The sequence below is a fragment of the Protopterus annectens genome, chromosome 3.part0 (genome assembly GCF_019279795.1).
Source record: "Protopterus annectens isolate FY-2018-M chromosome 3.part0, PAN1.0, whole genome shotgun sequence".
NCBI classification, from domain to species: domain Eukaryota; kingdom Metazoa; phylum Chordata; order Ceratodontiformes; family Protopteridae; genus Protopterus; species Protopterus annectens.
Genome location: NC_056731.1, coordinates 1,920,362,452 through 1,920,378,772, shown reverse-complemented (window position 1 = coordinate 1,920,378,772; position 16,321 = coordinate 1,920,362,452).

The window sequence follows — 16,321 nt, the reverse complement described above, 5'->3', positions numbered from 1 at the left end:
TAGAAGCTGAGTAGGCCTGAAAACCCCTTCGGAAGCCAGTACCTGCTCAGCGGCTCCGGACCCATCCGAAGGAGCACTGTCCAAAGGTCCTGCAACAGAGATATTTAAAGGCCTGGTTGGCTCTTCATGAGAGTCCGTTTCGGCCATCGGTTCTGAAATGGCTGACGACAGGGGCTGCAAAAGCGCCTCATTGACGACGGCCAAACCTGAAGCTGGCTCCACATGTACGCTATCATCAGATTTGGACCTCGGAGGCCTGTCTTTATCCTTGAGACGTTTGTGAACTCCGACATTTTGTAGTTAAAGTGCCTACCGAAGTAACGAAAAGCAAAATCGTACCTTCGCTTAATTGTACGTTGATTGAATCTAGCACAAAACCGACAACTAGCTACATCGTGGTCAGGGCCTAAGCAAGGAATACAGTAAGAATGAAAATCCTTATGAGGTATTTGCTTCCCACATGAAATACAATTATTAACTTTTTCTGACATCGGAGTGGAGCAAGAAAAAAGTTTCCCCAATGGGGTACTTAGCTTTGAGTGGAGAAGAAAGTCTTCGGACCGAAGTATATAGAAAAATTCGTCAGGAGTCAACCGACCGGCACTTGCGAACTGCTATCACCGCACGGCAAGAAAGACTGGAGAAGATGGTGTCGGCTGTCAGCTTTATACTCCTGGCGCTCTGACGTCAGGGAGCATGATTGAACAGCCGACGCCGGACCCAGACTTTGGGATTCTGGCTGACCGAGGGCTGCCTGCCGGCAGGGGAGAACCCTACAGTCATGACTGCAACAGTGAAACACGATGAACATCATATTAGTGACATAAATAGAAAAAGAGTAGAGAGTCCTGCTGCAATGCATTTCAAACAGTATCATCGGAGTAATGTTTTATTATTACAGGGCACTATTTTAGAAGAAGTGGAGGTTAAATTTGGTGAAGATAATCTACTTAATGAGAAATTGCTGTATAAAGAAACATATATATATATATATATATTTTAAAATAATGCACTCTACTACCACAGGGTTTAAATACAGAATGTAATTGGAAGTGTTTAATATAATTTAATTTAAAAATTTTCAGTTTGTTAATTTACTCAAACTAAAGTGTAATTGGTTAACTGTATTTGTTTTTTTTGTATATAAGGTGCTATTTGCCCTTTTTATTATTCCTTGAAGGCTTAGGCCGGGCTACTAGAGGTTATGTTTTCTTTTTATGGGTCAGTAGCTTTCAGTTGTATATATATATATATATGTATATATATATATATATATATATATATATATATATATATATATATATATATATATATATATATATATATATTTTTTTTTTTTTTTCATTGCATTTTAGTTGTTTTTTACTTTCTATGTAAAGTTTACATGTCCTGCCTGAGACTTTGTATACTTTTGTTGGTATTTTCCTTCCTCATCCCAATGATGGCAGGTGAAGTGGCTGTCATTTAAAATGAACTAGCAAACTATAAATTGCCTGCTGTAAACATTGTAGGATCAAGTGCATGTGTGTGTGTGTGCACGTGTGTGTCTGTATGTCTTTGTATATGTATGTGTGTGTGTCTGTCTGTGTGTGTCTGCATGTGTCTTTGTGTGTGTCTACATGTGTCTTTCTGTGTGTGTGTGTGTGTGTGTGTGTGTGTGTGTGTGTGTGTGTGTATGTGTATGCGCTTGTGTGTGTGTCTGTGTGCCTGCATGTGTCTTTCTGTGTGTTTGCACATGAGTGTGTGTGTCTGTGTGCATGTCTGTGTGTGTGTGTCTGTGTGCCTGCATGTGTCTGTGTGTGTGTGTGTGTGTGTGTGTGTGTGTGTGTGTGTGTGTCTGTGTGTCTGCATGTGTCTTTGTGTGTGTTTGTGTGCGTCTATCTGTATGTGTCTTTGTGTGTGTGTGTGTGTGTGTGTGCACATGTGTGTACGTGTCTGTGTGTGTCTTTATGTCTGTGTGTGTGTGTGTGTGTGTGTGTGTGTGTGTGTGTGTGTGTGTGTGTGTGTGTGTGTGTGTGTGTGTGTGCGCGTGCCTTTGTGCATGTGTTCATGTCTGTTTGTATTAGTATCTTGTAATGGACTGGCATCATATCCAGGACTAGTTTTCTGCCTTATGCCTAGTGAATGTCATAGTAAACACCAGCTTCTCCTATTCCTGAGTAGGATAAAGTTAGTATGGGAAAATAAAAGAATAATTTATATGACACACAAACTACACTTAATTCCTGAATGGGATAAAGTATTGTTACAGGAGAACGAAAGACTAATTTATTTGCCATGCAAACTATATTTAATATGTTGGGTAGTAGTCACAAATGAGCTGTAAGGCGTTGTGTACTAGTCAATGGGTTCCTAGTTCACAGGTATCATGCTTCACCCTGTCAGACTGCAGATACAGATAGGTACTGTAGTATGGGCGGCGCAGTGGTGCAGCAGTTAACGCTGTCGCCTCACAGCAAGAGGTTCTCCGGTTCGATTCTCGGCTGGGGTGCCTTCTGTGCGGAGATTGCATGTTCTCCCTGTGTTCGCGTGGGTTCCTCCTGGTACTCCGGTTTCCTCCCACATTCTAAAGACATGCTTCTGGAGCATTTCTCCCTGGGCCTCCACTGAAAACAGGATCTGTGGAACCTAGTCGGACTTTCCCGGTCAACAAATGTTAAACAAATAAATAAAAATAAATATAAGTAGTGCATGTGTGTGTGTGTGTGTGTGTGTGTGTGTACGCGTGCGTGTATGTGTGTGTATACACAGGCAGTATCTGGGGGGGTATATTGCCTGAATGTGCATGATTGCTTAGAGTTGTTTTTTTGTGCTTTTTGCCCCTGCTGCATGCTGACCAACAAACCTTCTCTATGTCAATCAGCCCATTTGCTCCTTTCACTGAGTAAATAACCCTCTAAGAGGGATTGTCATTTAGAGAACCATCAGGCGAGGTTCAAGATTTCACCTGTTTTCTCCTGGTTCTAATGATATGCACACTCTGTGAGGTGCCAGGAATGGGACATGCAAATGGTTAATGGCAAAGGACATCCTCCTTACTTATGCAAAAGGCATTCCTTCTGAGCAGCCCTGCCCCTACTGCAGCATGAGTGGTGGTCTCTCCCATCTCTTTGAGGGAGATTGCACCACTCTGTTTGCTTCCAAGTGCAAGCAAACCCCACCCTCCCCCCGGGATAGTGCCCCCCTCACTACTCCCTTTCTCTGCCTGGCTGCTCTGGCAACAGTACCTATATTCAGGTATATGTTTGTGTGTGTGTGTGTGTGTGTGTGTGTGTGTGTGTGTGTGTGTGTGTGTGTGTGTGTGTGTGTGTGTGTGTGTGTCTGAGTAGGTATACATGCTTATGTGCTTATGTGGAGCTAGGTCTCCAGTACCAAGGACTACAGCATAGCTTTATTTAATTATCTACATCACTGTTTCTATGCATTGTTTAAATACAAATGCACAGCAACAATAATTTCAAAAATTAGTGAAGTACCAACATCCATAAATTACACATCCAAAATTTGGATCAAAGGTTACAGTGTTGAACAGTTCTAATCTGACTCTTGCAACTTGGTTACAAAGTGCAATACACAAAACAAAATTAACAGCTAAAGCATCTTAAAAAGGGGGTGGGAGTTACCAAACTTTCAAGCTCCAAAAAATGTGTTTGAATATTGACCATTTCTGGAAAAGAAATAAAAGGAATGTGGGTTAATACTGAAAACGTTAAGAAAACATGGATGGTCTAGACATACACCGAGATGAATGCGGCTTTCTTGTGCTCCCTCTGCCATAACGTAAAGCTTGAAACCAGTGAACCAAAAGACTGGCTGAGATTGAAATACACTTCCCGTAATCAGAAACCTTTTTGGGTCTGCAGAGTGAATGAGGAACAAAACTGCATCTATTTGCAACCAGAAATCAGCCAAAATGAAAATCACGAGAGAAGTACAATGATTGAGTACTGACAGCAATGGCGGCAAAGCCACAGCTGGAGGATAATAGAAAAAAACATCCAATCATTAAATAAAAAGATGGACAGGATATAAATACTGAAGCACTAAAAATAAGTGACTCCACGTTGACTATATTAAAATAACAGATACAAATTTGGAGATAATAGAGGAGACACTTTTTACCCACTCAGATGAACTATTGGCTTTAGCCAAATTATACAGAGAAACCAAGGACAGAGTAGCCGAACTAGAAATGGCAAAGGAATTTGTTGAGAAGATACCTGAGATAGAGCACAGGACATAGACAGAAAACCTCAGGCTGATAAATGTATCAGAGGGGCAAGAAAGGAATGACTATTGATGTTATGTAACAGAAAAATTAGCAGAGAAGACTGTTATACTTAAAGACCAGATAATGGTAGAGAGAGCTCAGAGAGTCTATGTGGGACCACAGTCAGGGCAGAGATATTCCCAGCCCATGGTCATAAGGTTCGTATCATGTGCATTAAATGAAAATATCTTGTTGATCTTTCAGGAAAAAAGATAAATAATGTCTAATCGGGAGCACCAGACTGTAGATCAAGATTTTCAGAGGGCACAAAACTTTAAAGGAACAGATTTATACCATGTTTTAAGACATGCAAAGAGGCTGGACTAAAAAATAAACTAGTTTATCTATTGACTTTCTAGATAATATTTCCAAGGTGCATGAAATCTTTCTTAAAAGCAGAAGATTCCCTAGTAAAACTGGAAAAATAGAAGGAAATACAAGGTCTGGAAGAGTGGACAAGTAACAAGACCAAAGATGGGATATAGTACAGTCGAGCATCCAAGATACTGTTTCAATGATGACCCCTAAAATCTTTTCCAGTCTTTAAAAACAAAATGATGAACAGCCAAAGGGACACTCACAAACTTGGTGGAAAAACATCTGGAAATAACAGTGGCTTGGAGCAAGCAAAAGCAAATAGAAGACCCAGCGAGGAGGCATCAGATTAACACAAGGATTTGTCAGTAACAAAAATAAGACTTGTGTACAGTAGACCCAAATGTGCCTAAGTGCTTGGGTGCTCTAAATGTTTAAATGTTTTAAAGTGTTCAGTATAACTGGTTAAAAAGAACTGATCAGAGGGGGATCTCAAGTAGGCGAGAACAATTGTTAATACTACCAGTTTGTATGCAACCATTAAAGTTAATGTGGCTGACACTCTACAGGTTATGGAAAAAGGTAAACAGTTTTGAAATGTGAATGGTGTTATGTAATGCGATAACAGGGAAGCATACAACTGAGTGAGAAAGGCAAGGTAGCAGCACATGGAAAATGCAGCCATGCTTCATTTTTGTACAGTCAATCATGATAACTCTTGGGAAAGAGATAGGACATGCAAAGTGATCCAAGGTCATTAATTATTCTATGGGGTTTTAAACAATGATAGAGATTTTCCTTTAAAAATGAAATTCTTAATTTCTGTTTTACAGAAGTTGGACAGTGGCTTGCGACAGCATATAGCAGGGTAACATATACAAGCAGTCAACAAAAAAAGCAGAAATTAAACGGGCTGGTAAAAACAGGATGCAATACAACAATATCAGTGAATACAAAATTAAAATGAGAAATACACAACAGTTGGTCAGAAAGCAAAATCAGAAATTAAAAATACTAGGTAAATGTTAAGGATAGTTACATGGAATGTAAATGGCTTAGTTGGTGAGTCTAAAGTCTGGAAAACACTAGAATATTTAAAACGGCTCCACAGCGACATTGAGTTCTTGCAGGAAACACATCTGACAGCAGAGGAACGTAAGTTGTGTTTGAAGCAGATAAGAGAGGGATACTACCGAGAGAAACATCAAGGGAGGAGCCGGGGCACTATAACAATGCTAGGGACAGAAACGTCCTTCACAACAGTGGACAATAAAGTAGATGAAAAAGGAAGGTACATATTTCTTAGAGGTAACTGGAGAAATCATAGACTTGCAATAGGTAACGTACATCCTGACAGGTGTGAAAATAGAAGAGATCAAGTCCTTCATGATTAAGATAATGGAATACTTACAAAGGGTCGTGAAACCATATAGGGGGTGGGGTTTGAATCTGATAACTGACAGTAGAAGGCCTGGAGCACAAAGTATCACTGGAGGGCTGCTTCTTCAGAAGAACATGCAAAACATATGGCTGATCAGACAGGGGGAAGGAGCAGGACCAACAAAGTACACATATTATTCAGAAGTACTCAGATGCTATTCAAGGTTAAACAGAATCTATGAAACTCAAAACCTTTATACTCAGTAGAACAAGTAATAACACATCCAAGGGTGTTGTCTGATCATGCATGTTTTGAATGTCTGATTAGAGAACCCAAAACAAACAATTGGAATGAAACTGGAGAGTTGACTGATGCTGGCAGATAATACTGGACAGGAAATACTGCTAGTAAATAAAATAAGGGAGAACTTAAGATCACTAGAGACTGACATCTTAGTTAACAAGTAGGATTGTTTTAAAAATAGACAGAGAGACTTTCTCAGAACTGAAGAAAATATCAGATGGCAAAAACAGAAAAGCATAAAAAAGAAATGGATCAAATTAAGGAACTGGAGAGTAAACAGGGTAGTCTAACACTGGAAGAAACTCTAACACTTCTTTACACAAGCAAAAATGGAACAAAAAATGGAGGAAGCAAGTGAAAATAAGAACTATGTCTTTCACCTCGAATATTACCAAAATACACCAGACTCCGTAAATGGCCAGCAGGAAGGCTAAGACAACAAAAAGCCGTGCTGGTGGTATTAAGGATTAGAGAATTAAACGGGTCTATATTATAAACCCAAAAGCTCTACACATGTACATCGACACATAAAGATCGATGTACAATAACAGCGAAACGTAATCAGCGAAAATGAAAACACCGAACATGTTTCGTCAACCAACAGCGCCATGCAGGTATGCTCAAACTAACTAAATAAAATTAAATTAAATTAACACACTTTTGCAGGGTGGCAAGCCCCCCATGCACCCCACACCCCCCCCTACTTAAATATACCAACTCTGAGACCACACTACATTGGGGAAAAGGATACATTTCCTCATGCCGACGATCGCGCTGCTGGCTAAACAAATACGTTCAATGTTTTCATTTTCGCCGATTACGTGTTTCGCTGTTTTTGTACATCGACCTTTATGTGTCACTGTACATGTATTTGCTATTTAGAGCTTTCGGGTTTATAATATAGACCCAATTAAACATGGAAGAAATAAAAACTGATCCAGAAAGTATAAGCAGGGTACTAGAAGAGCTCTTTGGGAACATATACCTCCCACACAAAAGGAATAGAGATTGGATCAGCAAAGCTGAAAGTTAATTAGAAGAATTGGAGCTCCGGCAGATTTCAAAGGAAGAGAAACAAGCACTTAGCTCCCCCATAACTGAAGAAGAAGTTAGGGAGCAATACAAAAGACTGCCAGGGAACAAATCACCAGGAAGTGATTGCCTTTCAACAGAAACATGGCAGAGGGCTGAGCAGGAGATTCTACTGATCCGGGCAAGACTATTTAGTAAAATCTTCAAAGAAAAAACTGTCCCTAATTCTTGGAAAAAAGTAATCATACCTTTGATTAAGAAGGAAGAAAGGTATCCCCTAAATCATGGGTCTTATAGGCTAATTGCAGTCTTAAATCACAATTACAAAGCTTTGCAGCCATCCTGGTGAACAGAATCGCAGTGCTGCTACCAATGTTGACAAATTTGGATCAGACTAGATTTTTTAAGGACAAACAGACGTTCATTAACATTCTGTTAGTTGATATGGTTCGGAGGGAAGCAGAGCAAACAGGGAAAGAACTTGTTTTGGTAGGACTAGATCCTGAAAAAGCATTTGATATGGTTCGTTGGGCATATTTGTAGTTGGTACCAAGAAGGATGCGGTTTCCCATAGAAACAATGCAGCTGTTTCAAAAGAAGTGTAACAACTCAGTAGCCAGGCTAAAACAAATGGAAGGCTTTTCCCAGAGGTAAAACTAAGTAGGGGCACCAAACAGGCCTGCCCATATCCCTTCCGTGAACCCTTGGCCCAGTGGATAAGACAACTGGAAATAACTGGATGGAGGGGGTGAAACAAAGAACAGAAGTTAGCACTATTTGCAGATGATGCATATAGTGTTTTAACCAAATCAGAAATAGATATTCAGTGATTGTGTGAGAGAATATACAGAAATAGCTGGTTAGGACAAGACAAAAGCACTGCGTATCAGTTATGCTCCAACACACCGGCTAGTGCAGCCATATCCAAATATATTGGAACATTACAAACTGAAATATTTAGGCACATGGTTACCAAAGAGAGCAAGGGATCCCCCTCCCACCTCTGCAAAGAAATGTGTCAAGATATGATGGTCCAAATTGGGCTGCAGCTGCGCAGGTGGAAATGCTGTATACAGATGTAGGTTTGAAGATATTCACTGTTAAAATGTTCCTGGTCCCCCTGGTACTATATCAGAGCCAAGCCTTTATGAAGAGATGTGATGCAAAAGAATGGCTAATGTTTAAAAAAATAGCGTTCTGAAAAGACAAGAGTGGTGTAAGAACAGATAACAGAACCTTTAGCAGAAGGAGGATAAGGGTTCCAGACTTGGAAGAATACAATAACACGGCACAAGCACAGATACTTTATGTGCTGCAGCAGAGAGAATATGAATTAAACTGGAAATCATTCATCATGGAGAAAGTAACTAGATAAAATGCCAGAAGTGATACAGAAATGTAGTGGTATTTAAGGAGAACAAGACAGCTGCCAGAAGTACTGAAAGATATTAAAGTGACATTAGAAGAGATTCTTAAAATCCTAAGGAAAACTTGGTGGGACTTTGAGCTGTGCCCTATGGGAATTAGTACAATAAATTTGAAAATAGACAAGAGCATAACAAATAGATGGTGGTTTGAAAACAGAAAAATAAATTATTGGGAGCAGCTTAGAAATGGACAAAATTTAATGACCAGAGAACAATCAAGAGCAGCTTACAAACAGACAAAATTTAATGACCTGGGGACAATCAAGGGAAGCCTATAACCTGAAAAGGTCATTACTTACTGTTCAGAGAAGCTCTCAGCATCCTAGAAAAGTATGACAGGATAGAAAATGAACAAAAGAGGCCCAAAAGAAACAGCTAGTAAGTAGGCTATATAAAGGCTTTTCGGGCGATAAAGGCACTATAGAAAAGCACAAGTGGATTCAAGGCTGGGAAGCATCCTTAAATATATACAGGCTTAAAGACAGATGAAGAGCCTTTGGGAGGGGCTAAAGTAAATAACAGAATCCAGAATATTTTGGATTTTTGAGTGGAAGTGTTTACAAAAGTATTTCTACACTCCAAACAGATTACAGTGTATGTATAATTTTACTAAAAAAATATGCTGGTGATGTATGTCGAATGCTACATGTGAATGGAAACATATTTTCTGGGAATGTAGTAAACTGGAGGAATTTAGATGGAGGGCTCAGTGAAATGACAGACAAAACATATGCAATATATATAAAGGGGAAAGTGGCAGGTAACAAGGAATGAATGCCGGCAATATTGTACTTGAGGGCCTCACCAGATGCGCAGTAGCAAGCCCTGCCCAAAACCCACCCCTGTGATATGTCATTCATGAATATACATTCCCTCCGAACGTACAACAAAATGTAGAAAGAAAACAATACTTTCACAAGGGGAGTCCTTACAAGTACAATATCGCCTAAAAATGATTACATCTGTGCTTATTCTGAATACAGTTATTTTATTAGCACACTGTGCTCCACGTTGTGACCCCGAGGAGGAAGCTATAGGTAAGACTGTGGTACTTTCTTTCTACGCTCTTATGTCCACTTCTTTTATTACTGGTTATTTCAGCTTACACACACACACACACACACACACACACACACACACACACACACACACACACGTCCCGACTTTTTTTTTCTTTTGAGACCAGACTGGAACATATATATATATATATATATATATATATATAAAGGTAAATGTAATAGATAAGACTTTTGAAAATGTAGCATGAAGTCTGGCTTATTTATAATAGATATTAATACAGCTATACTTGTAAAAGCCGCCAAGTATTGATGTTTTATAAAACTTCCTGAATTAGTTCTGTTTGACTCAATGCACAGTGAAATGATTGTTTTGAGAATAGGACCATCACAAGCCAGTTTTTTGTAATTTACATACTATTGCACAGCCCGGGTCCACCGCATCTGTCACTCAATTCGCGACATGCCCACTTCTGCACAAAACGAAATGGTGAGGCCCTCAAGTACAATATTGCCTGAATGCCTTCTGGGAGTAGTAAAAGTTAGCAAGGTTCTCCACATCTAGGACCACTCATTTCTCTCCTATTACTAATAACAAAAAAGTTATGACCAAGAAGTTGAACACTCAAAACAGTCCCATGATAGGAGAGGTAATAAATGTAATGAAAGAACTCAGGAATTTTGGGCAAACAGTATTAAAAGATGGTAAGGGTACATTTCATAGAATGAAATGGTAGATTTGGGAATAATGGATATGGATACTAAGAAAAGACTGATTGCGTAAAGAAAACAATGTGGGAAGGGAGAGAAAAATATGATGGACCAATAATCATTGAAGATAACAGCAGGAGATAAGGATACACAAGAGGCAGGTAAGGTATTAGGCAAAATCAGTACGGGAAAGAGAAAATTAAGCACTAGCTGACAGGGAAAATAGCAGCAAGAAGGTATGATGATAGGTCAGAAACAGTTAGAGGATTAAGCAAATAAGTTTTAAAGATTGTTGTGATGAACACGAATAAGAAAAGTGATTAAAAGAAAATTGTAACCTCAGGCTATGGATTGATGCCAAATGCAAAAGGTGAGAAATAAGTGCCATTCACTTGCAGAAATGAAGTGCACCATGCATGAAAATTGCAATGTTGTGTATGTATAGTCACAATGTGGTTCTGCCTGCAATAAAATGGTATACTATTAAAAAAAATGAATGCAAGAGCGTTATGGACTGGGACACAGGAATTGGCAGCAGTTTTACAAGGAAAAGAACATAAAGTACAGCATATTCTTTGTGCAGTTATAAAGAATGAAAAGAGAAGGACTGTAAAATATGCTGGGCATCCATCTGTTGTGGAAAAACTATCACTTTTTAAGTTAAAAGTTCAAAATACCAAAAGGTAAAAACTGAGATTGCAAGCATTTTTTTTTGCTGGGGTTTAGGGCTTACTCTTCTTTACCCCCATGCTTAATACATTGAACTGCAAATAACTGAACCCAATCTGCCGAAAACTCATTTCTATGAAAGCACACTATTACGTATAACATATCCCCGAAACAACAAGCATTTAAAACATAAAAAACAAACATACACTTTTTACAATATTTTTACAGGGGGCAAGTCCTCCTGTAACCCCCACCCCCTGCAAATTATATATACCAACTCCGAGATCACACTACAGTGACAGCAAGGGTAGATTTCCCTGTAGTGCAATCTCCATTTCAAAGCCATGAGCATTACAAAAACTAACACACCACATCCTGAAGACTGCTGACACTACCGTCATTTCTGTCATGCTACAGAACTGGCACTGTATGAGACAAGTCACATAAAAGCTATATACCTGTACGTCTCGAACTTTCGAGATTTTGGACTCAGTCTTTTGAATTTCGAGATTTTGAGCTTTGAGCTTTCGAAATTTCAAAGTGGACCCATATTATATATATATATATATATATATATATATATATATATATATATATATATATATATATATATATATATATATATATATATATACACACACGTGTGTGTGTATGTCTCTATACAAATATATATATATATATATATATATATATATATATATATATATATATATACACACACACATATATATTTGTATATATACAGACACATATATATTTGTGTATATATATATATATATATATATATATATATATATATATATATATATACATACATATATATTTATGCACAGAACCTAAGGGAATCTTGGGGAGTCGTACCTTTGACTGTTTCCACCAGAGCATTTTTCATTTATGACCTACCCATTGGTATCCCCCACTCCCCTTCATTTGCCTGTTACATCCAAGGACTGCTCTCCTTCATGGAGCACATATTCCTGCAGGTAATGCCTGGATGAACATCTTCCACCTTGGATGTGCACTTTCATTCCTCAGTACCAAAGCCTAAGGTGCCTAGGGCACTAATCAAACCCAGCTTGTCTGGGCCATAGTTAGAGCTTTATCCCTCTATACCACAGTGCTGGCCTTTCCAACATTTTGAGTGGCAAAAATAAGTCACAGTTAATTTGAGATAATCCAGCATAAATTTTGTTTTAACAATACTGATATTTTGACTTTCTCTCCCTGTCTCTACCTTCTCTGTCTTACATGCCCCCCCCCCCAAAAAAAGAAAAAACTCCCAACTTCCCAGCTATATACACGTGGCATTGTTGTAGTAACTCACTGAACTCTTCTTTCTTCAGACACTTCTAGTCATCAAGGTGGAAACCTGAAGTGGAGGTTCTAGTTTTATTCTCAATTTATACATCTCCTCTGCTTCCTAACACTCACTTAAGGATGCCACCTGTCTATTTTGTTCTGCGTCATCTGGAAATGGAATGCTATGGATGATTGTCTGGTTTTCGTTTTAATAATCCTGAATTATACGTGGTCTGGACTGCTCCTTCTCTCTCTTACAGTTGACTGGTTGAAAGTGGCTTGGCTCCTGCAAGTTGACGGCTATAAATGACAGCCCCACTTGAGAAGACTTTAATCCTGAGCACAATCCAGGTCTAGCACTATTTTTTAGAGTTAGTTATCAGATTGCGTGTTAACTTTTTGCTTGAATGTTTTTGGTGGGAGGATGGCTATTGTGGAGAAAGAAGATTTGTGCAGAAGTGAAGCCGGCCTTGAGATGACAACATGTTGGCTTAGGGACTACATCAAGGCTGCAAGTTCAGTTGCCTTCTTCCTGTGGATTCTACCTTTATGATCTGTCCCTAGCTTTCTCTTTTCCTTGCTTACTTCACGCATATTTCTGTTTCTTAACAGCTGCACTACAATATTAGTTTTAATATTTGTTTCTCTTTTTCTCCTACCACATATGGATAATACTTCTGATCTATTCTTGCTCTTTGCTTCCTTTATTCATTTCTGGCATCTCGTGTCCCTATTTATGTGTCTGAATTATGTGAAGCATCACATTTATTTTCCTTTTTTTCTAATAGTTCTTTTTTCTATTTTTCTACATGATGTTTAACTTTGATTTATATGCATATTGCTATTCAACTTGTGCCAATTTATTTTATCGGCATTTCTCTGACAGTTACACTTCTTTTACATATGGGCTTTTCCAAATGCACATTTCTTTCTTTCTTGGTTGTACCCATTTACAATTGTGCAATTAAAAATTGCACCTGTTTTTTTGGGATCTTATTGTTCTCTGATAGTCATTACTTCCACATTGATTGCAACTGTTTTTGTAACTTTATTTGTAATTTTTCTTAATGGGGCTTTTCCCCCTGGGCTTCTACTGAAAATGGGCTCTTGCTCAATCCGGCATTCCCTGTAAACAAATGTCAAAATAAATAAATTAGAGCAACAAAGAGCTGACTTCTTTCCTAATATATATTAATAGTGATTTAAATGGGTTCTAATTTATACACAGAGGGAGACAGCATCTATTTTTTTAAATAATGCTGCACTTGTTTATTTCATGAAGTTCTCTAGTTTGTTGTGCGACCACTTTGGATTTCAGCTGCTACTTTCATTCCAGGAGTATGCGGTCTCAAAACAACTCCATCTTTACCCACATGTACATTTTTTTCTACCTGGCCTACTGGCTTTCCAAACCCACAACTTTTAGGGGTAGTATAACCAATATTTGTATCAAGGAATATGTAAATCAAAATCATCATTATACGATGATATACTGACAGTATTGTCAACCAGGATATGTCCTGTGAGATATCTCGCCCTCCTTCCATCTCAGTTGCTGTTTCTTTTTCTTTTTTTTTTTTTGAAAGGAAGCAGATACTCATTTCCATTTATTAAAACTTCCAAAAATAAAGCTCTTGGGTCTTACATGGATTCACTGGATCTACAGATCATCTTAAACACATACCTATCATGCATTTTTCTTCTTCTTTCGGCTTTTCCCGGTTGGGGGTCGCCACAGTGGAACTCCGCTAATGATTGGTAGTAGATTTTTACGGTGCCGAGGTGCCAGCTCGATGCCCAACCTTCAACAAAGGCACGCCCTACGCATGTCTTTCGAACGCCACTCGACCACAGGGAGGACATACAAACTCCACACAAAAGGCACTCCAGCCAAGAATCGAACAGGAGAACCTCTTGCTGTGAAGCAACAATGCTACTGCTGCACCACCATTGCTACACATACCTATCATGCATTAAAGAATAAAATTTAAAAAAATGCTAACTATTATCCCTGTATTACAGCATTAGTCATTTATAAGCAAGTGCTGGTCTTTTCCTTCACATGGGGTCAGGCAGCAGGATGCCTGAGCAAGAGTTGGTCAGATTCAGGAACCCCAAACATGTAGTCAAGGTGTCCTGGGAATGCCTAGCAAATGTTTGTACTGGATGAGCTCGACTCCTACTTTCATAATGGCTACTCCCATAATACTGGGGACTTCAGGGACATGAAGTCAGAATAGACTTTGTTTATGACATTAACACTTGAAGTGGTGGTAAGAAGAAGTGAGCTAAAGCTGGTCAGCACCTGTTATAGTAAACGTCTCAGGATCAACTTGTGGTAGGAGACTATATAGACCTTCTGTGTAATGCAGGGGGGGGGGGTATCCAGACTTGACTGATAGGTAATGAAAGGCAAGGAAGGTAGCAGTTTCTGCAGTCACTAAAACCAAGGTTCAGATACTGGAGAAGTCTGGCAAGACCATGGAGAATGATTTTCAGATGGCCTTAAACAGATTCTGACAAATCATCCTGTGACTTAGAATTGGGGGTAAGTGCATTATTCACACTGTTATACCCATGAGTCAGTAATTAATAACTTCAACTGATGGCACTGTTTGGATGTGAAAGAAATAATTTAAGGAGCTCTTGAACCAATTGGATGTACCCTTGTTGAGGAGGAAATATCAGAAGCAACTGATAAGAATAGGTCCACATATGTAGGTGAAAGTTACTGCAACAAATAAAAAATTGCTTTGTCATATGACTCTGGTAGTGAATGAGATCCAGACAGAAATACTGATGACACCGGATACTAGTGAGGTGTTTTGTTTAATGTGCTTTTTGAATGTTAGTTTGCAGATAAGGAAAGTTCAACTGTACAGGCAACCTGGGGTGGTGGTCCCCATTTACAAAACACAGGAAAGACTTCATCAAATAAATGAATCTCTCATCCATGAGAAGCAATATGAATTCTGTCCTGGAAAAATCCATGGAATAATAAATCTTTTTTATCCCTGAATGTATATTGGAGGACTCACAGTAGTTTGTTAGTATGGTCTGTATGTGGACCTGGAGAAGGCATGACCTTAATTCATGGAATGCTTTGTAAGCAGTACACCAACAGTAGTGGCTCCCAGAGCCACTGCTTCATGCCACGTGGTATCTGTAACAGTGGACAAAGACTTGAGTCTGTATTCTCAACATTAAGCCACATAAATTCAGACTGGACACATAACTCTACCAAGTCTGTATCTTCTCTCCCTTCCTGTTAACAACTTTCATGGATAGTACATTAAAACACAGCCATGGTTTGTAGAATATCCAGTTTGAGAACATGAACACTATTTCTCTGTTGATTACAAACAGTGGTGCAGCGGATAGCATTGTCACCGCACAGCAAGAGGTTCTCTATTTCGAGTCTTGGCCGGGGGTGCCTTCTGTGCAGAGTCTGCATGTTCTCCCTGTGTTCACGCTGGTTTTCTCCAGGCACTCCAGTTTCCTGTCACATTCCAAACACATGCAGTAGGTGGACTGGACACTCTGAACTGGCAATAGGTGTGAGTGTGCATTAGAATGTGTGATATAGAAGAACAGCCATGGCAGGGCTAGCCACCTAGAGGTGTGAAACTTGGCTCTAGATGATTGCTACTGTTGAAGTGACACACTCAACTATGTGAAAAATGGAAAAAGGAGCTATGGATGGATGGATGGATTATCATCTAGGAATCAAGTAACGGTGATGTTCATCATGCACTGGAGCAGTTTTCTGCTGAGTATGAAGCTGTTAGGATGAAAATCAACACCTCTAAAACAAAAGGTCTAGTTCTCTTCCAGAAAAGAGTGGATCTCTATCAACAGGCAAGGAAGAAATAGCTATCTCAAGTGTTGTTGCTGTCTT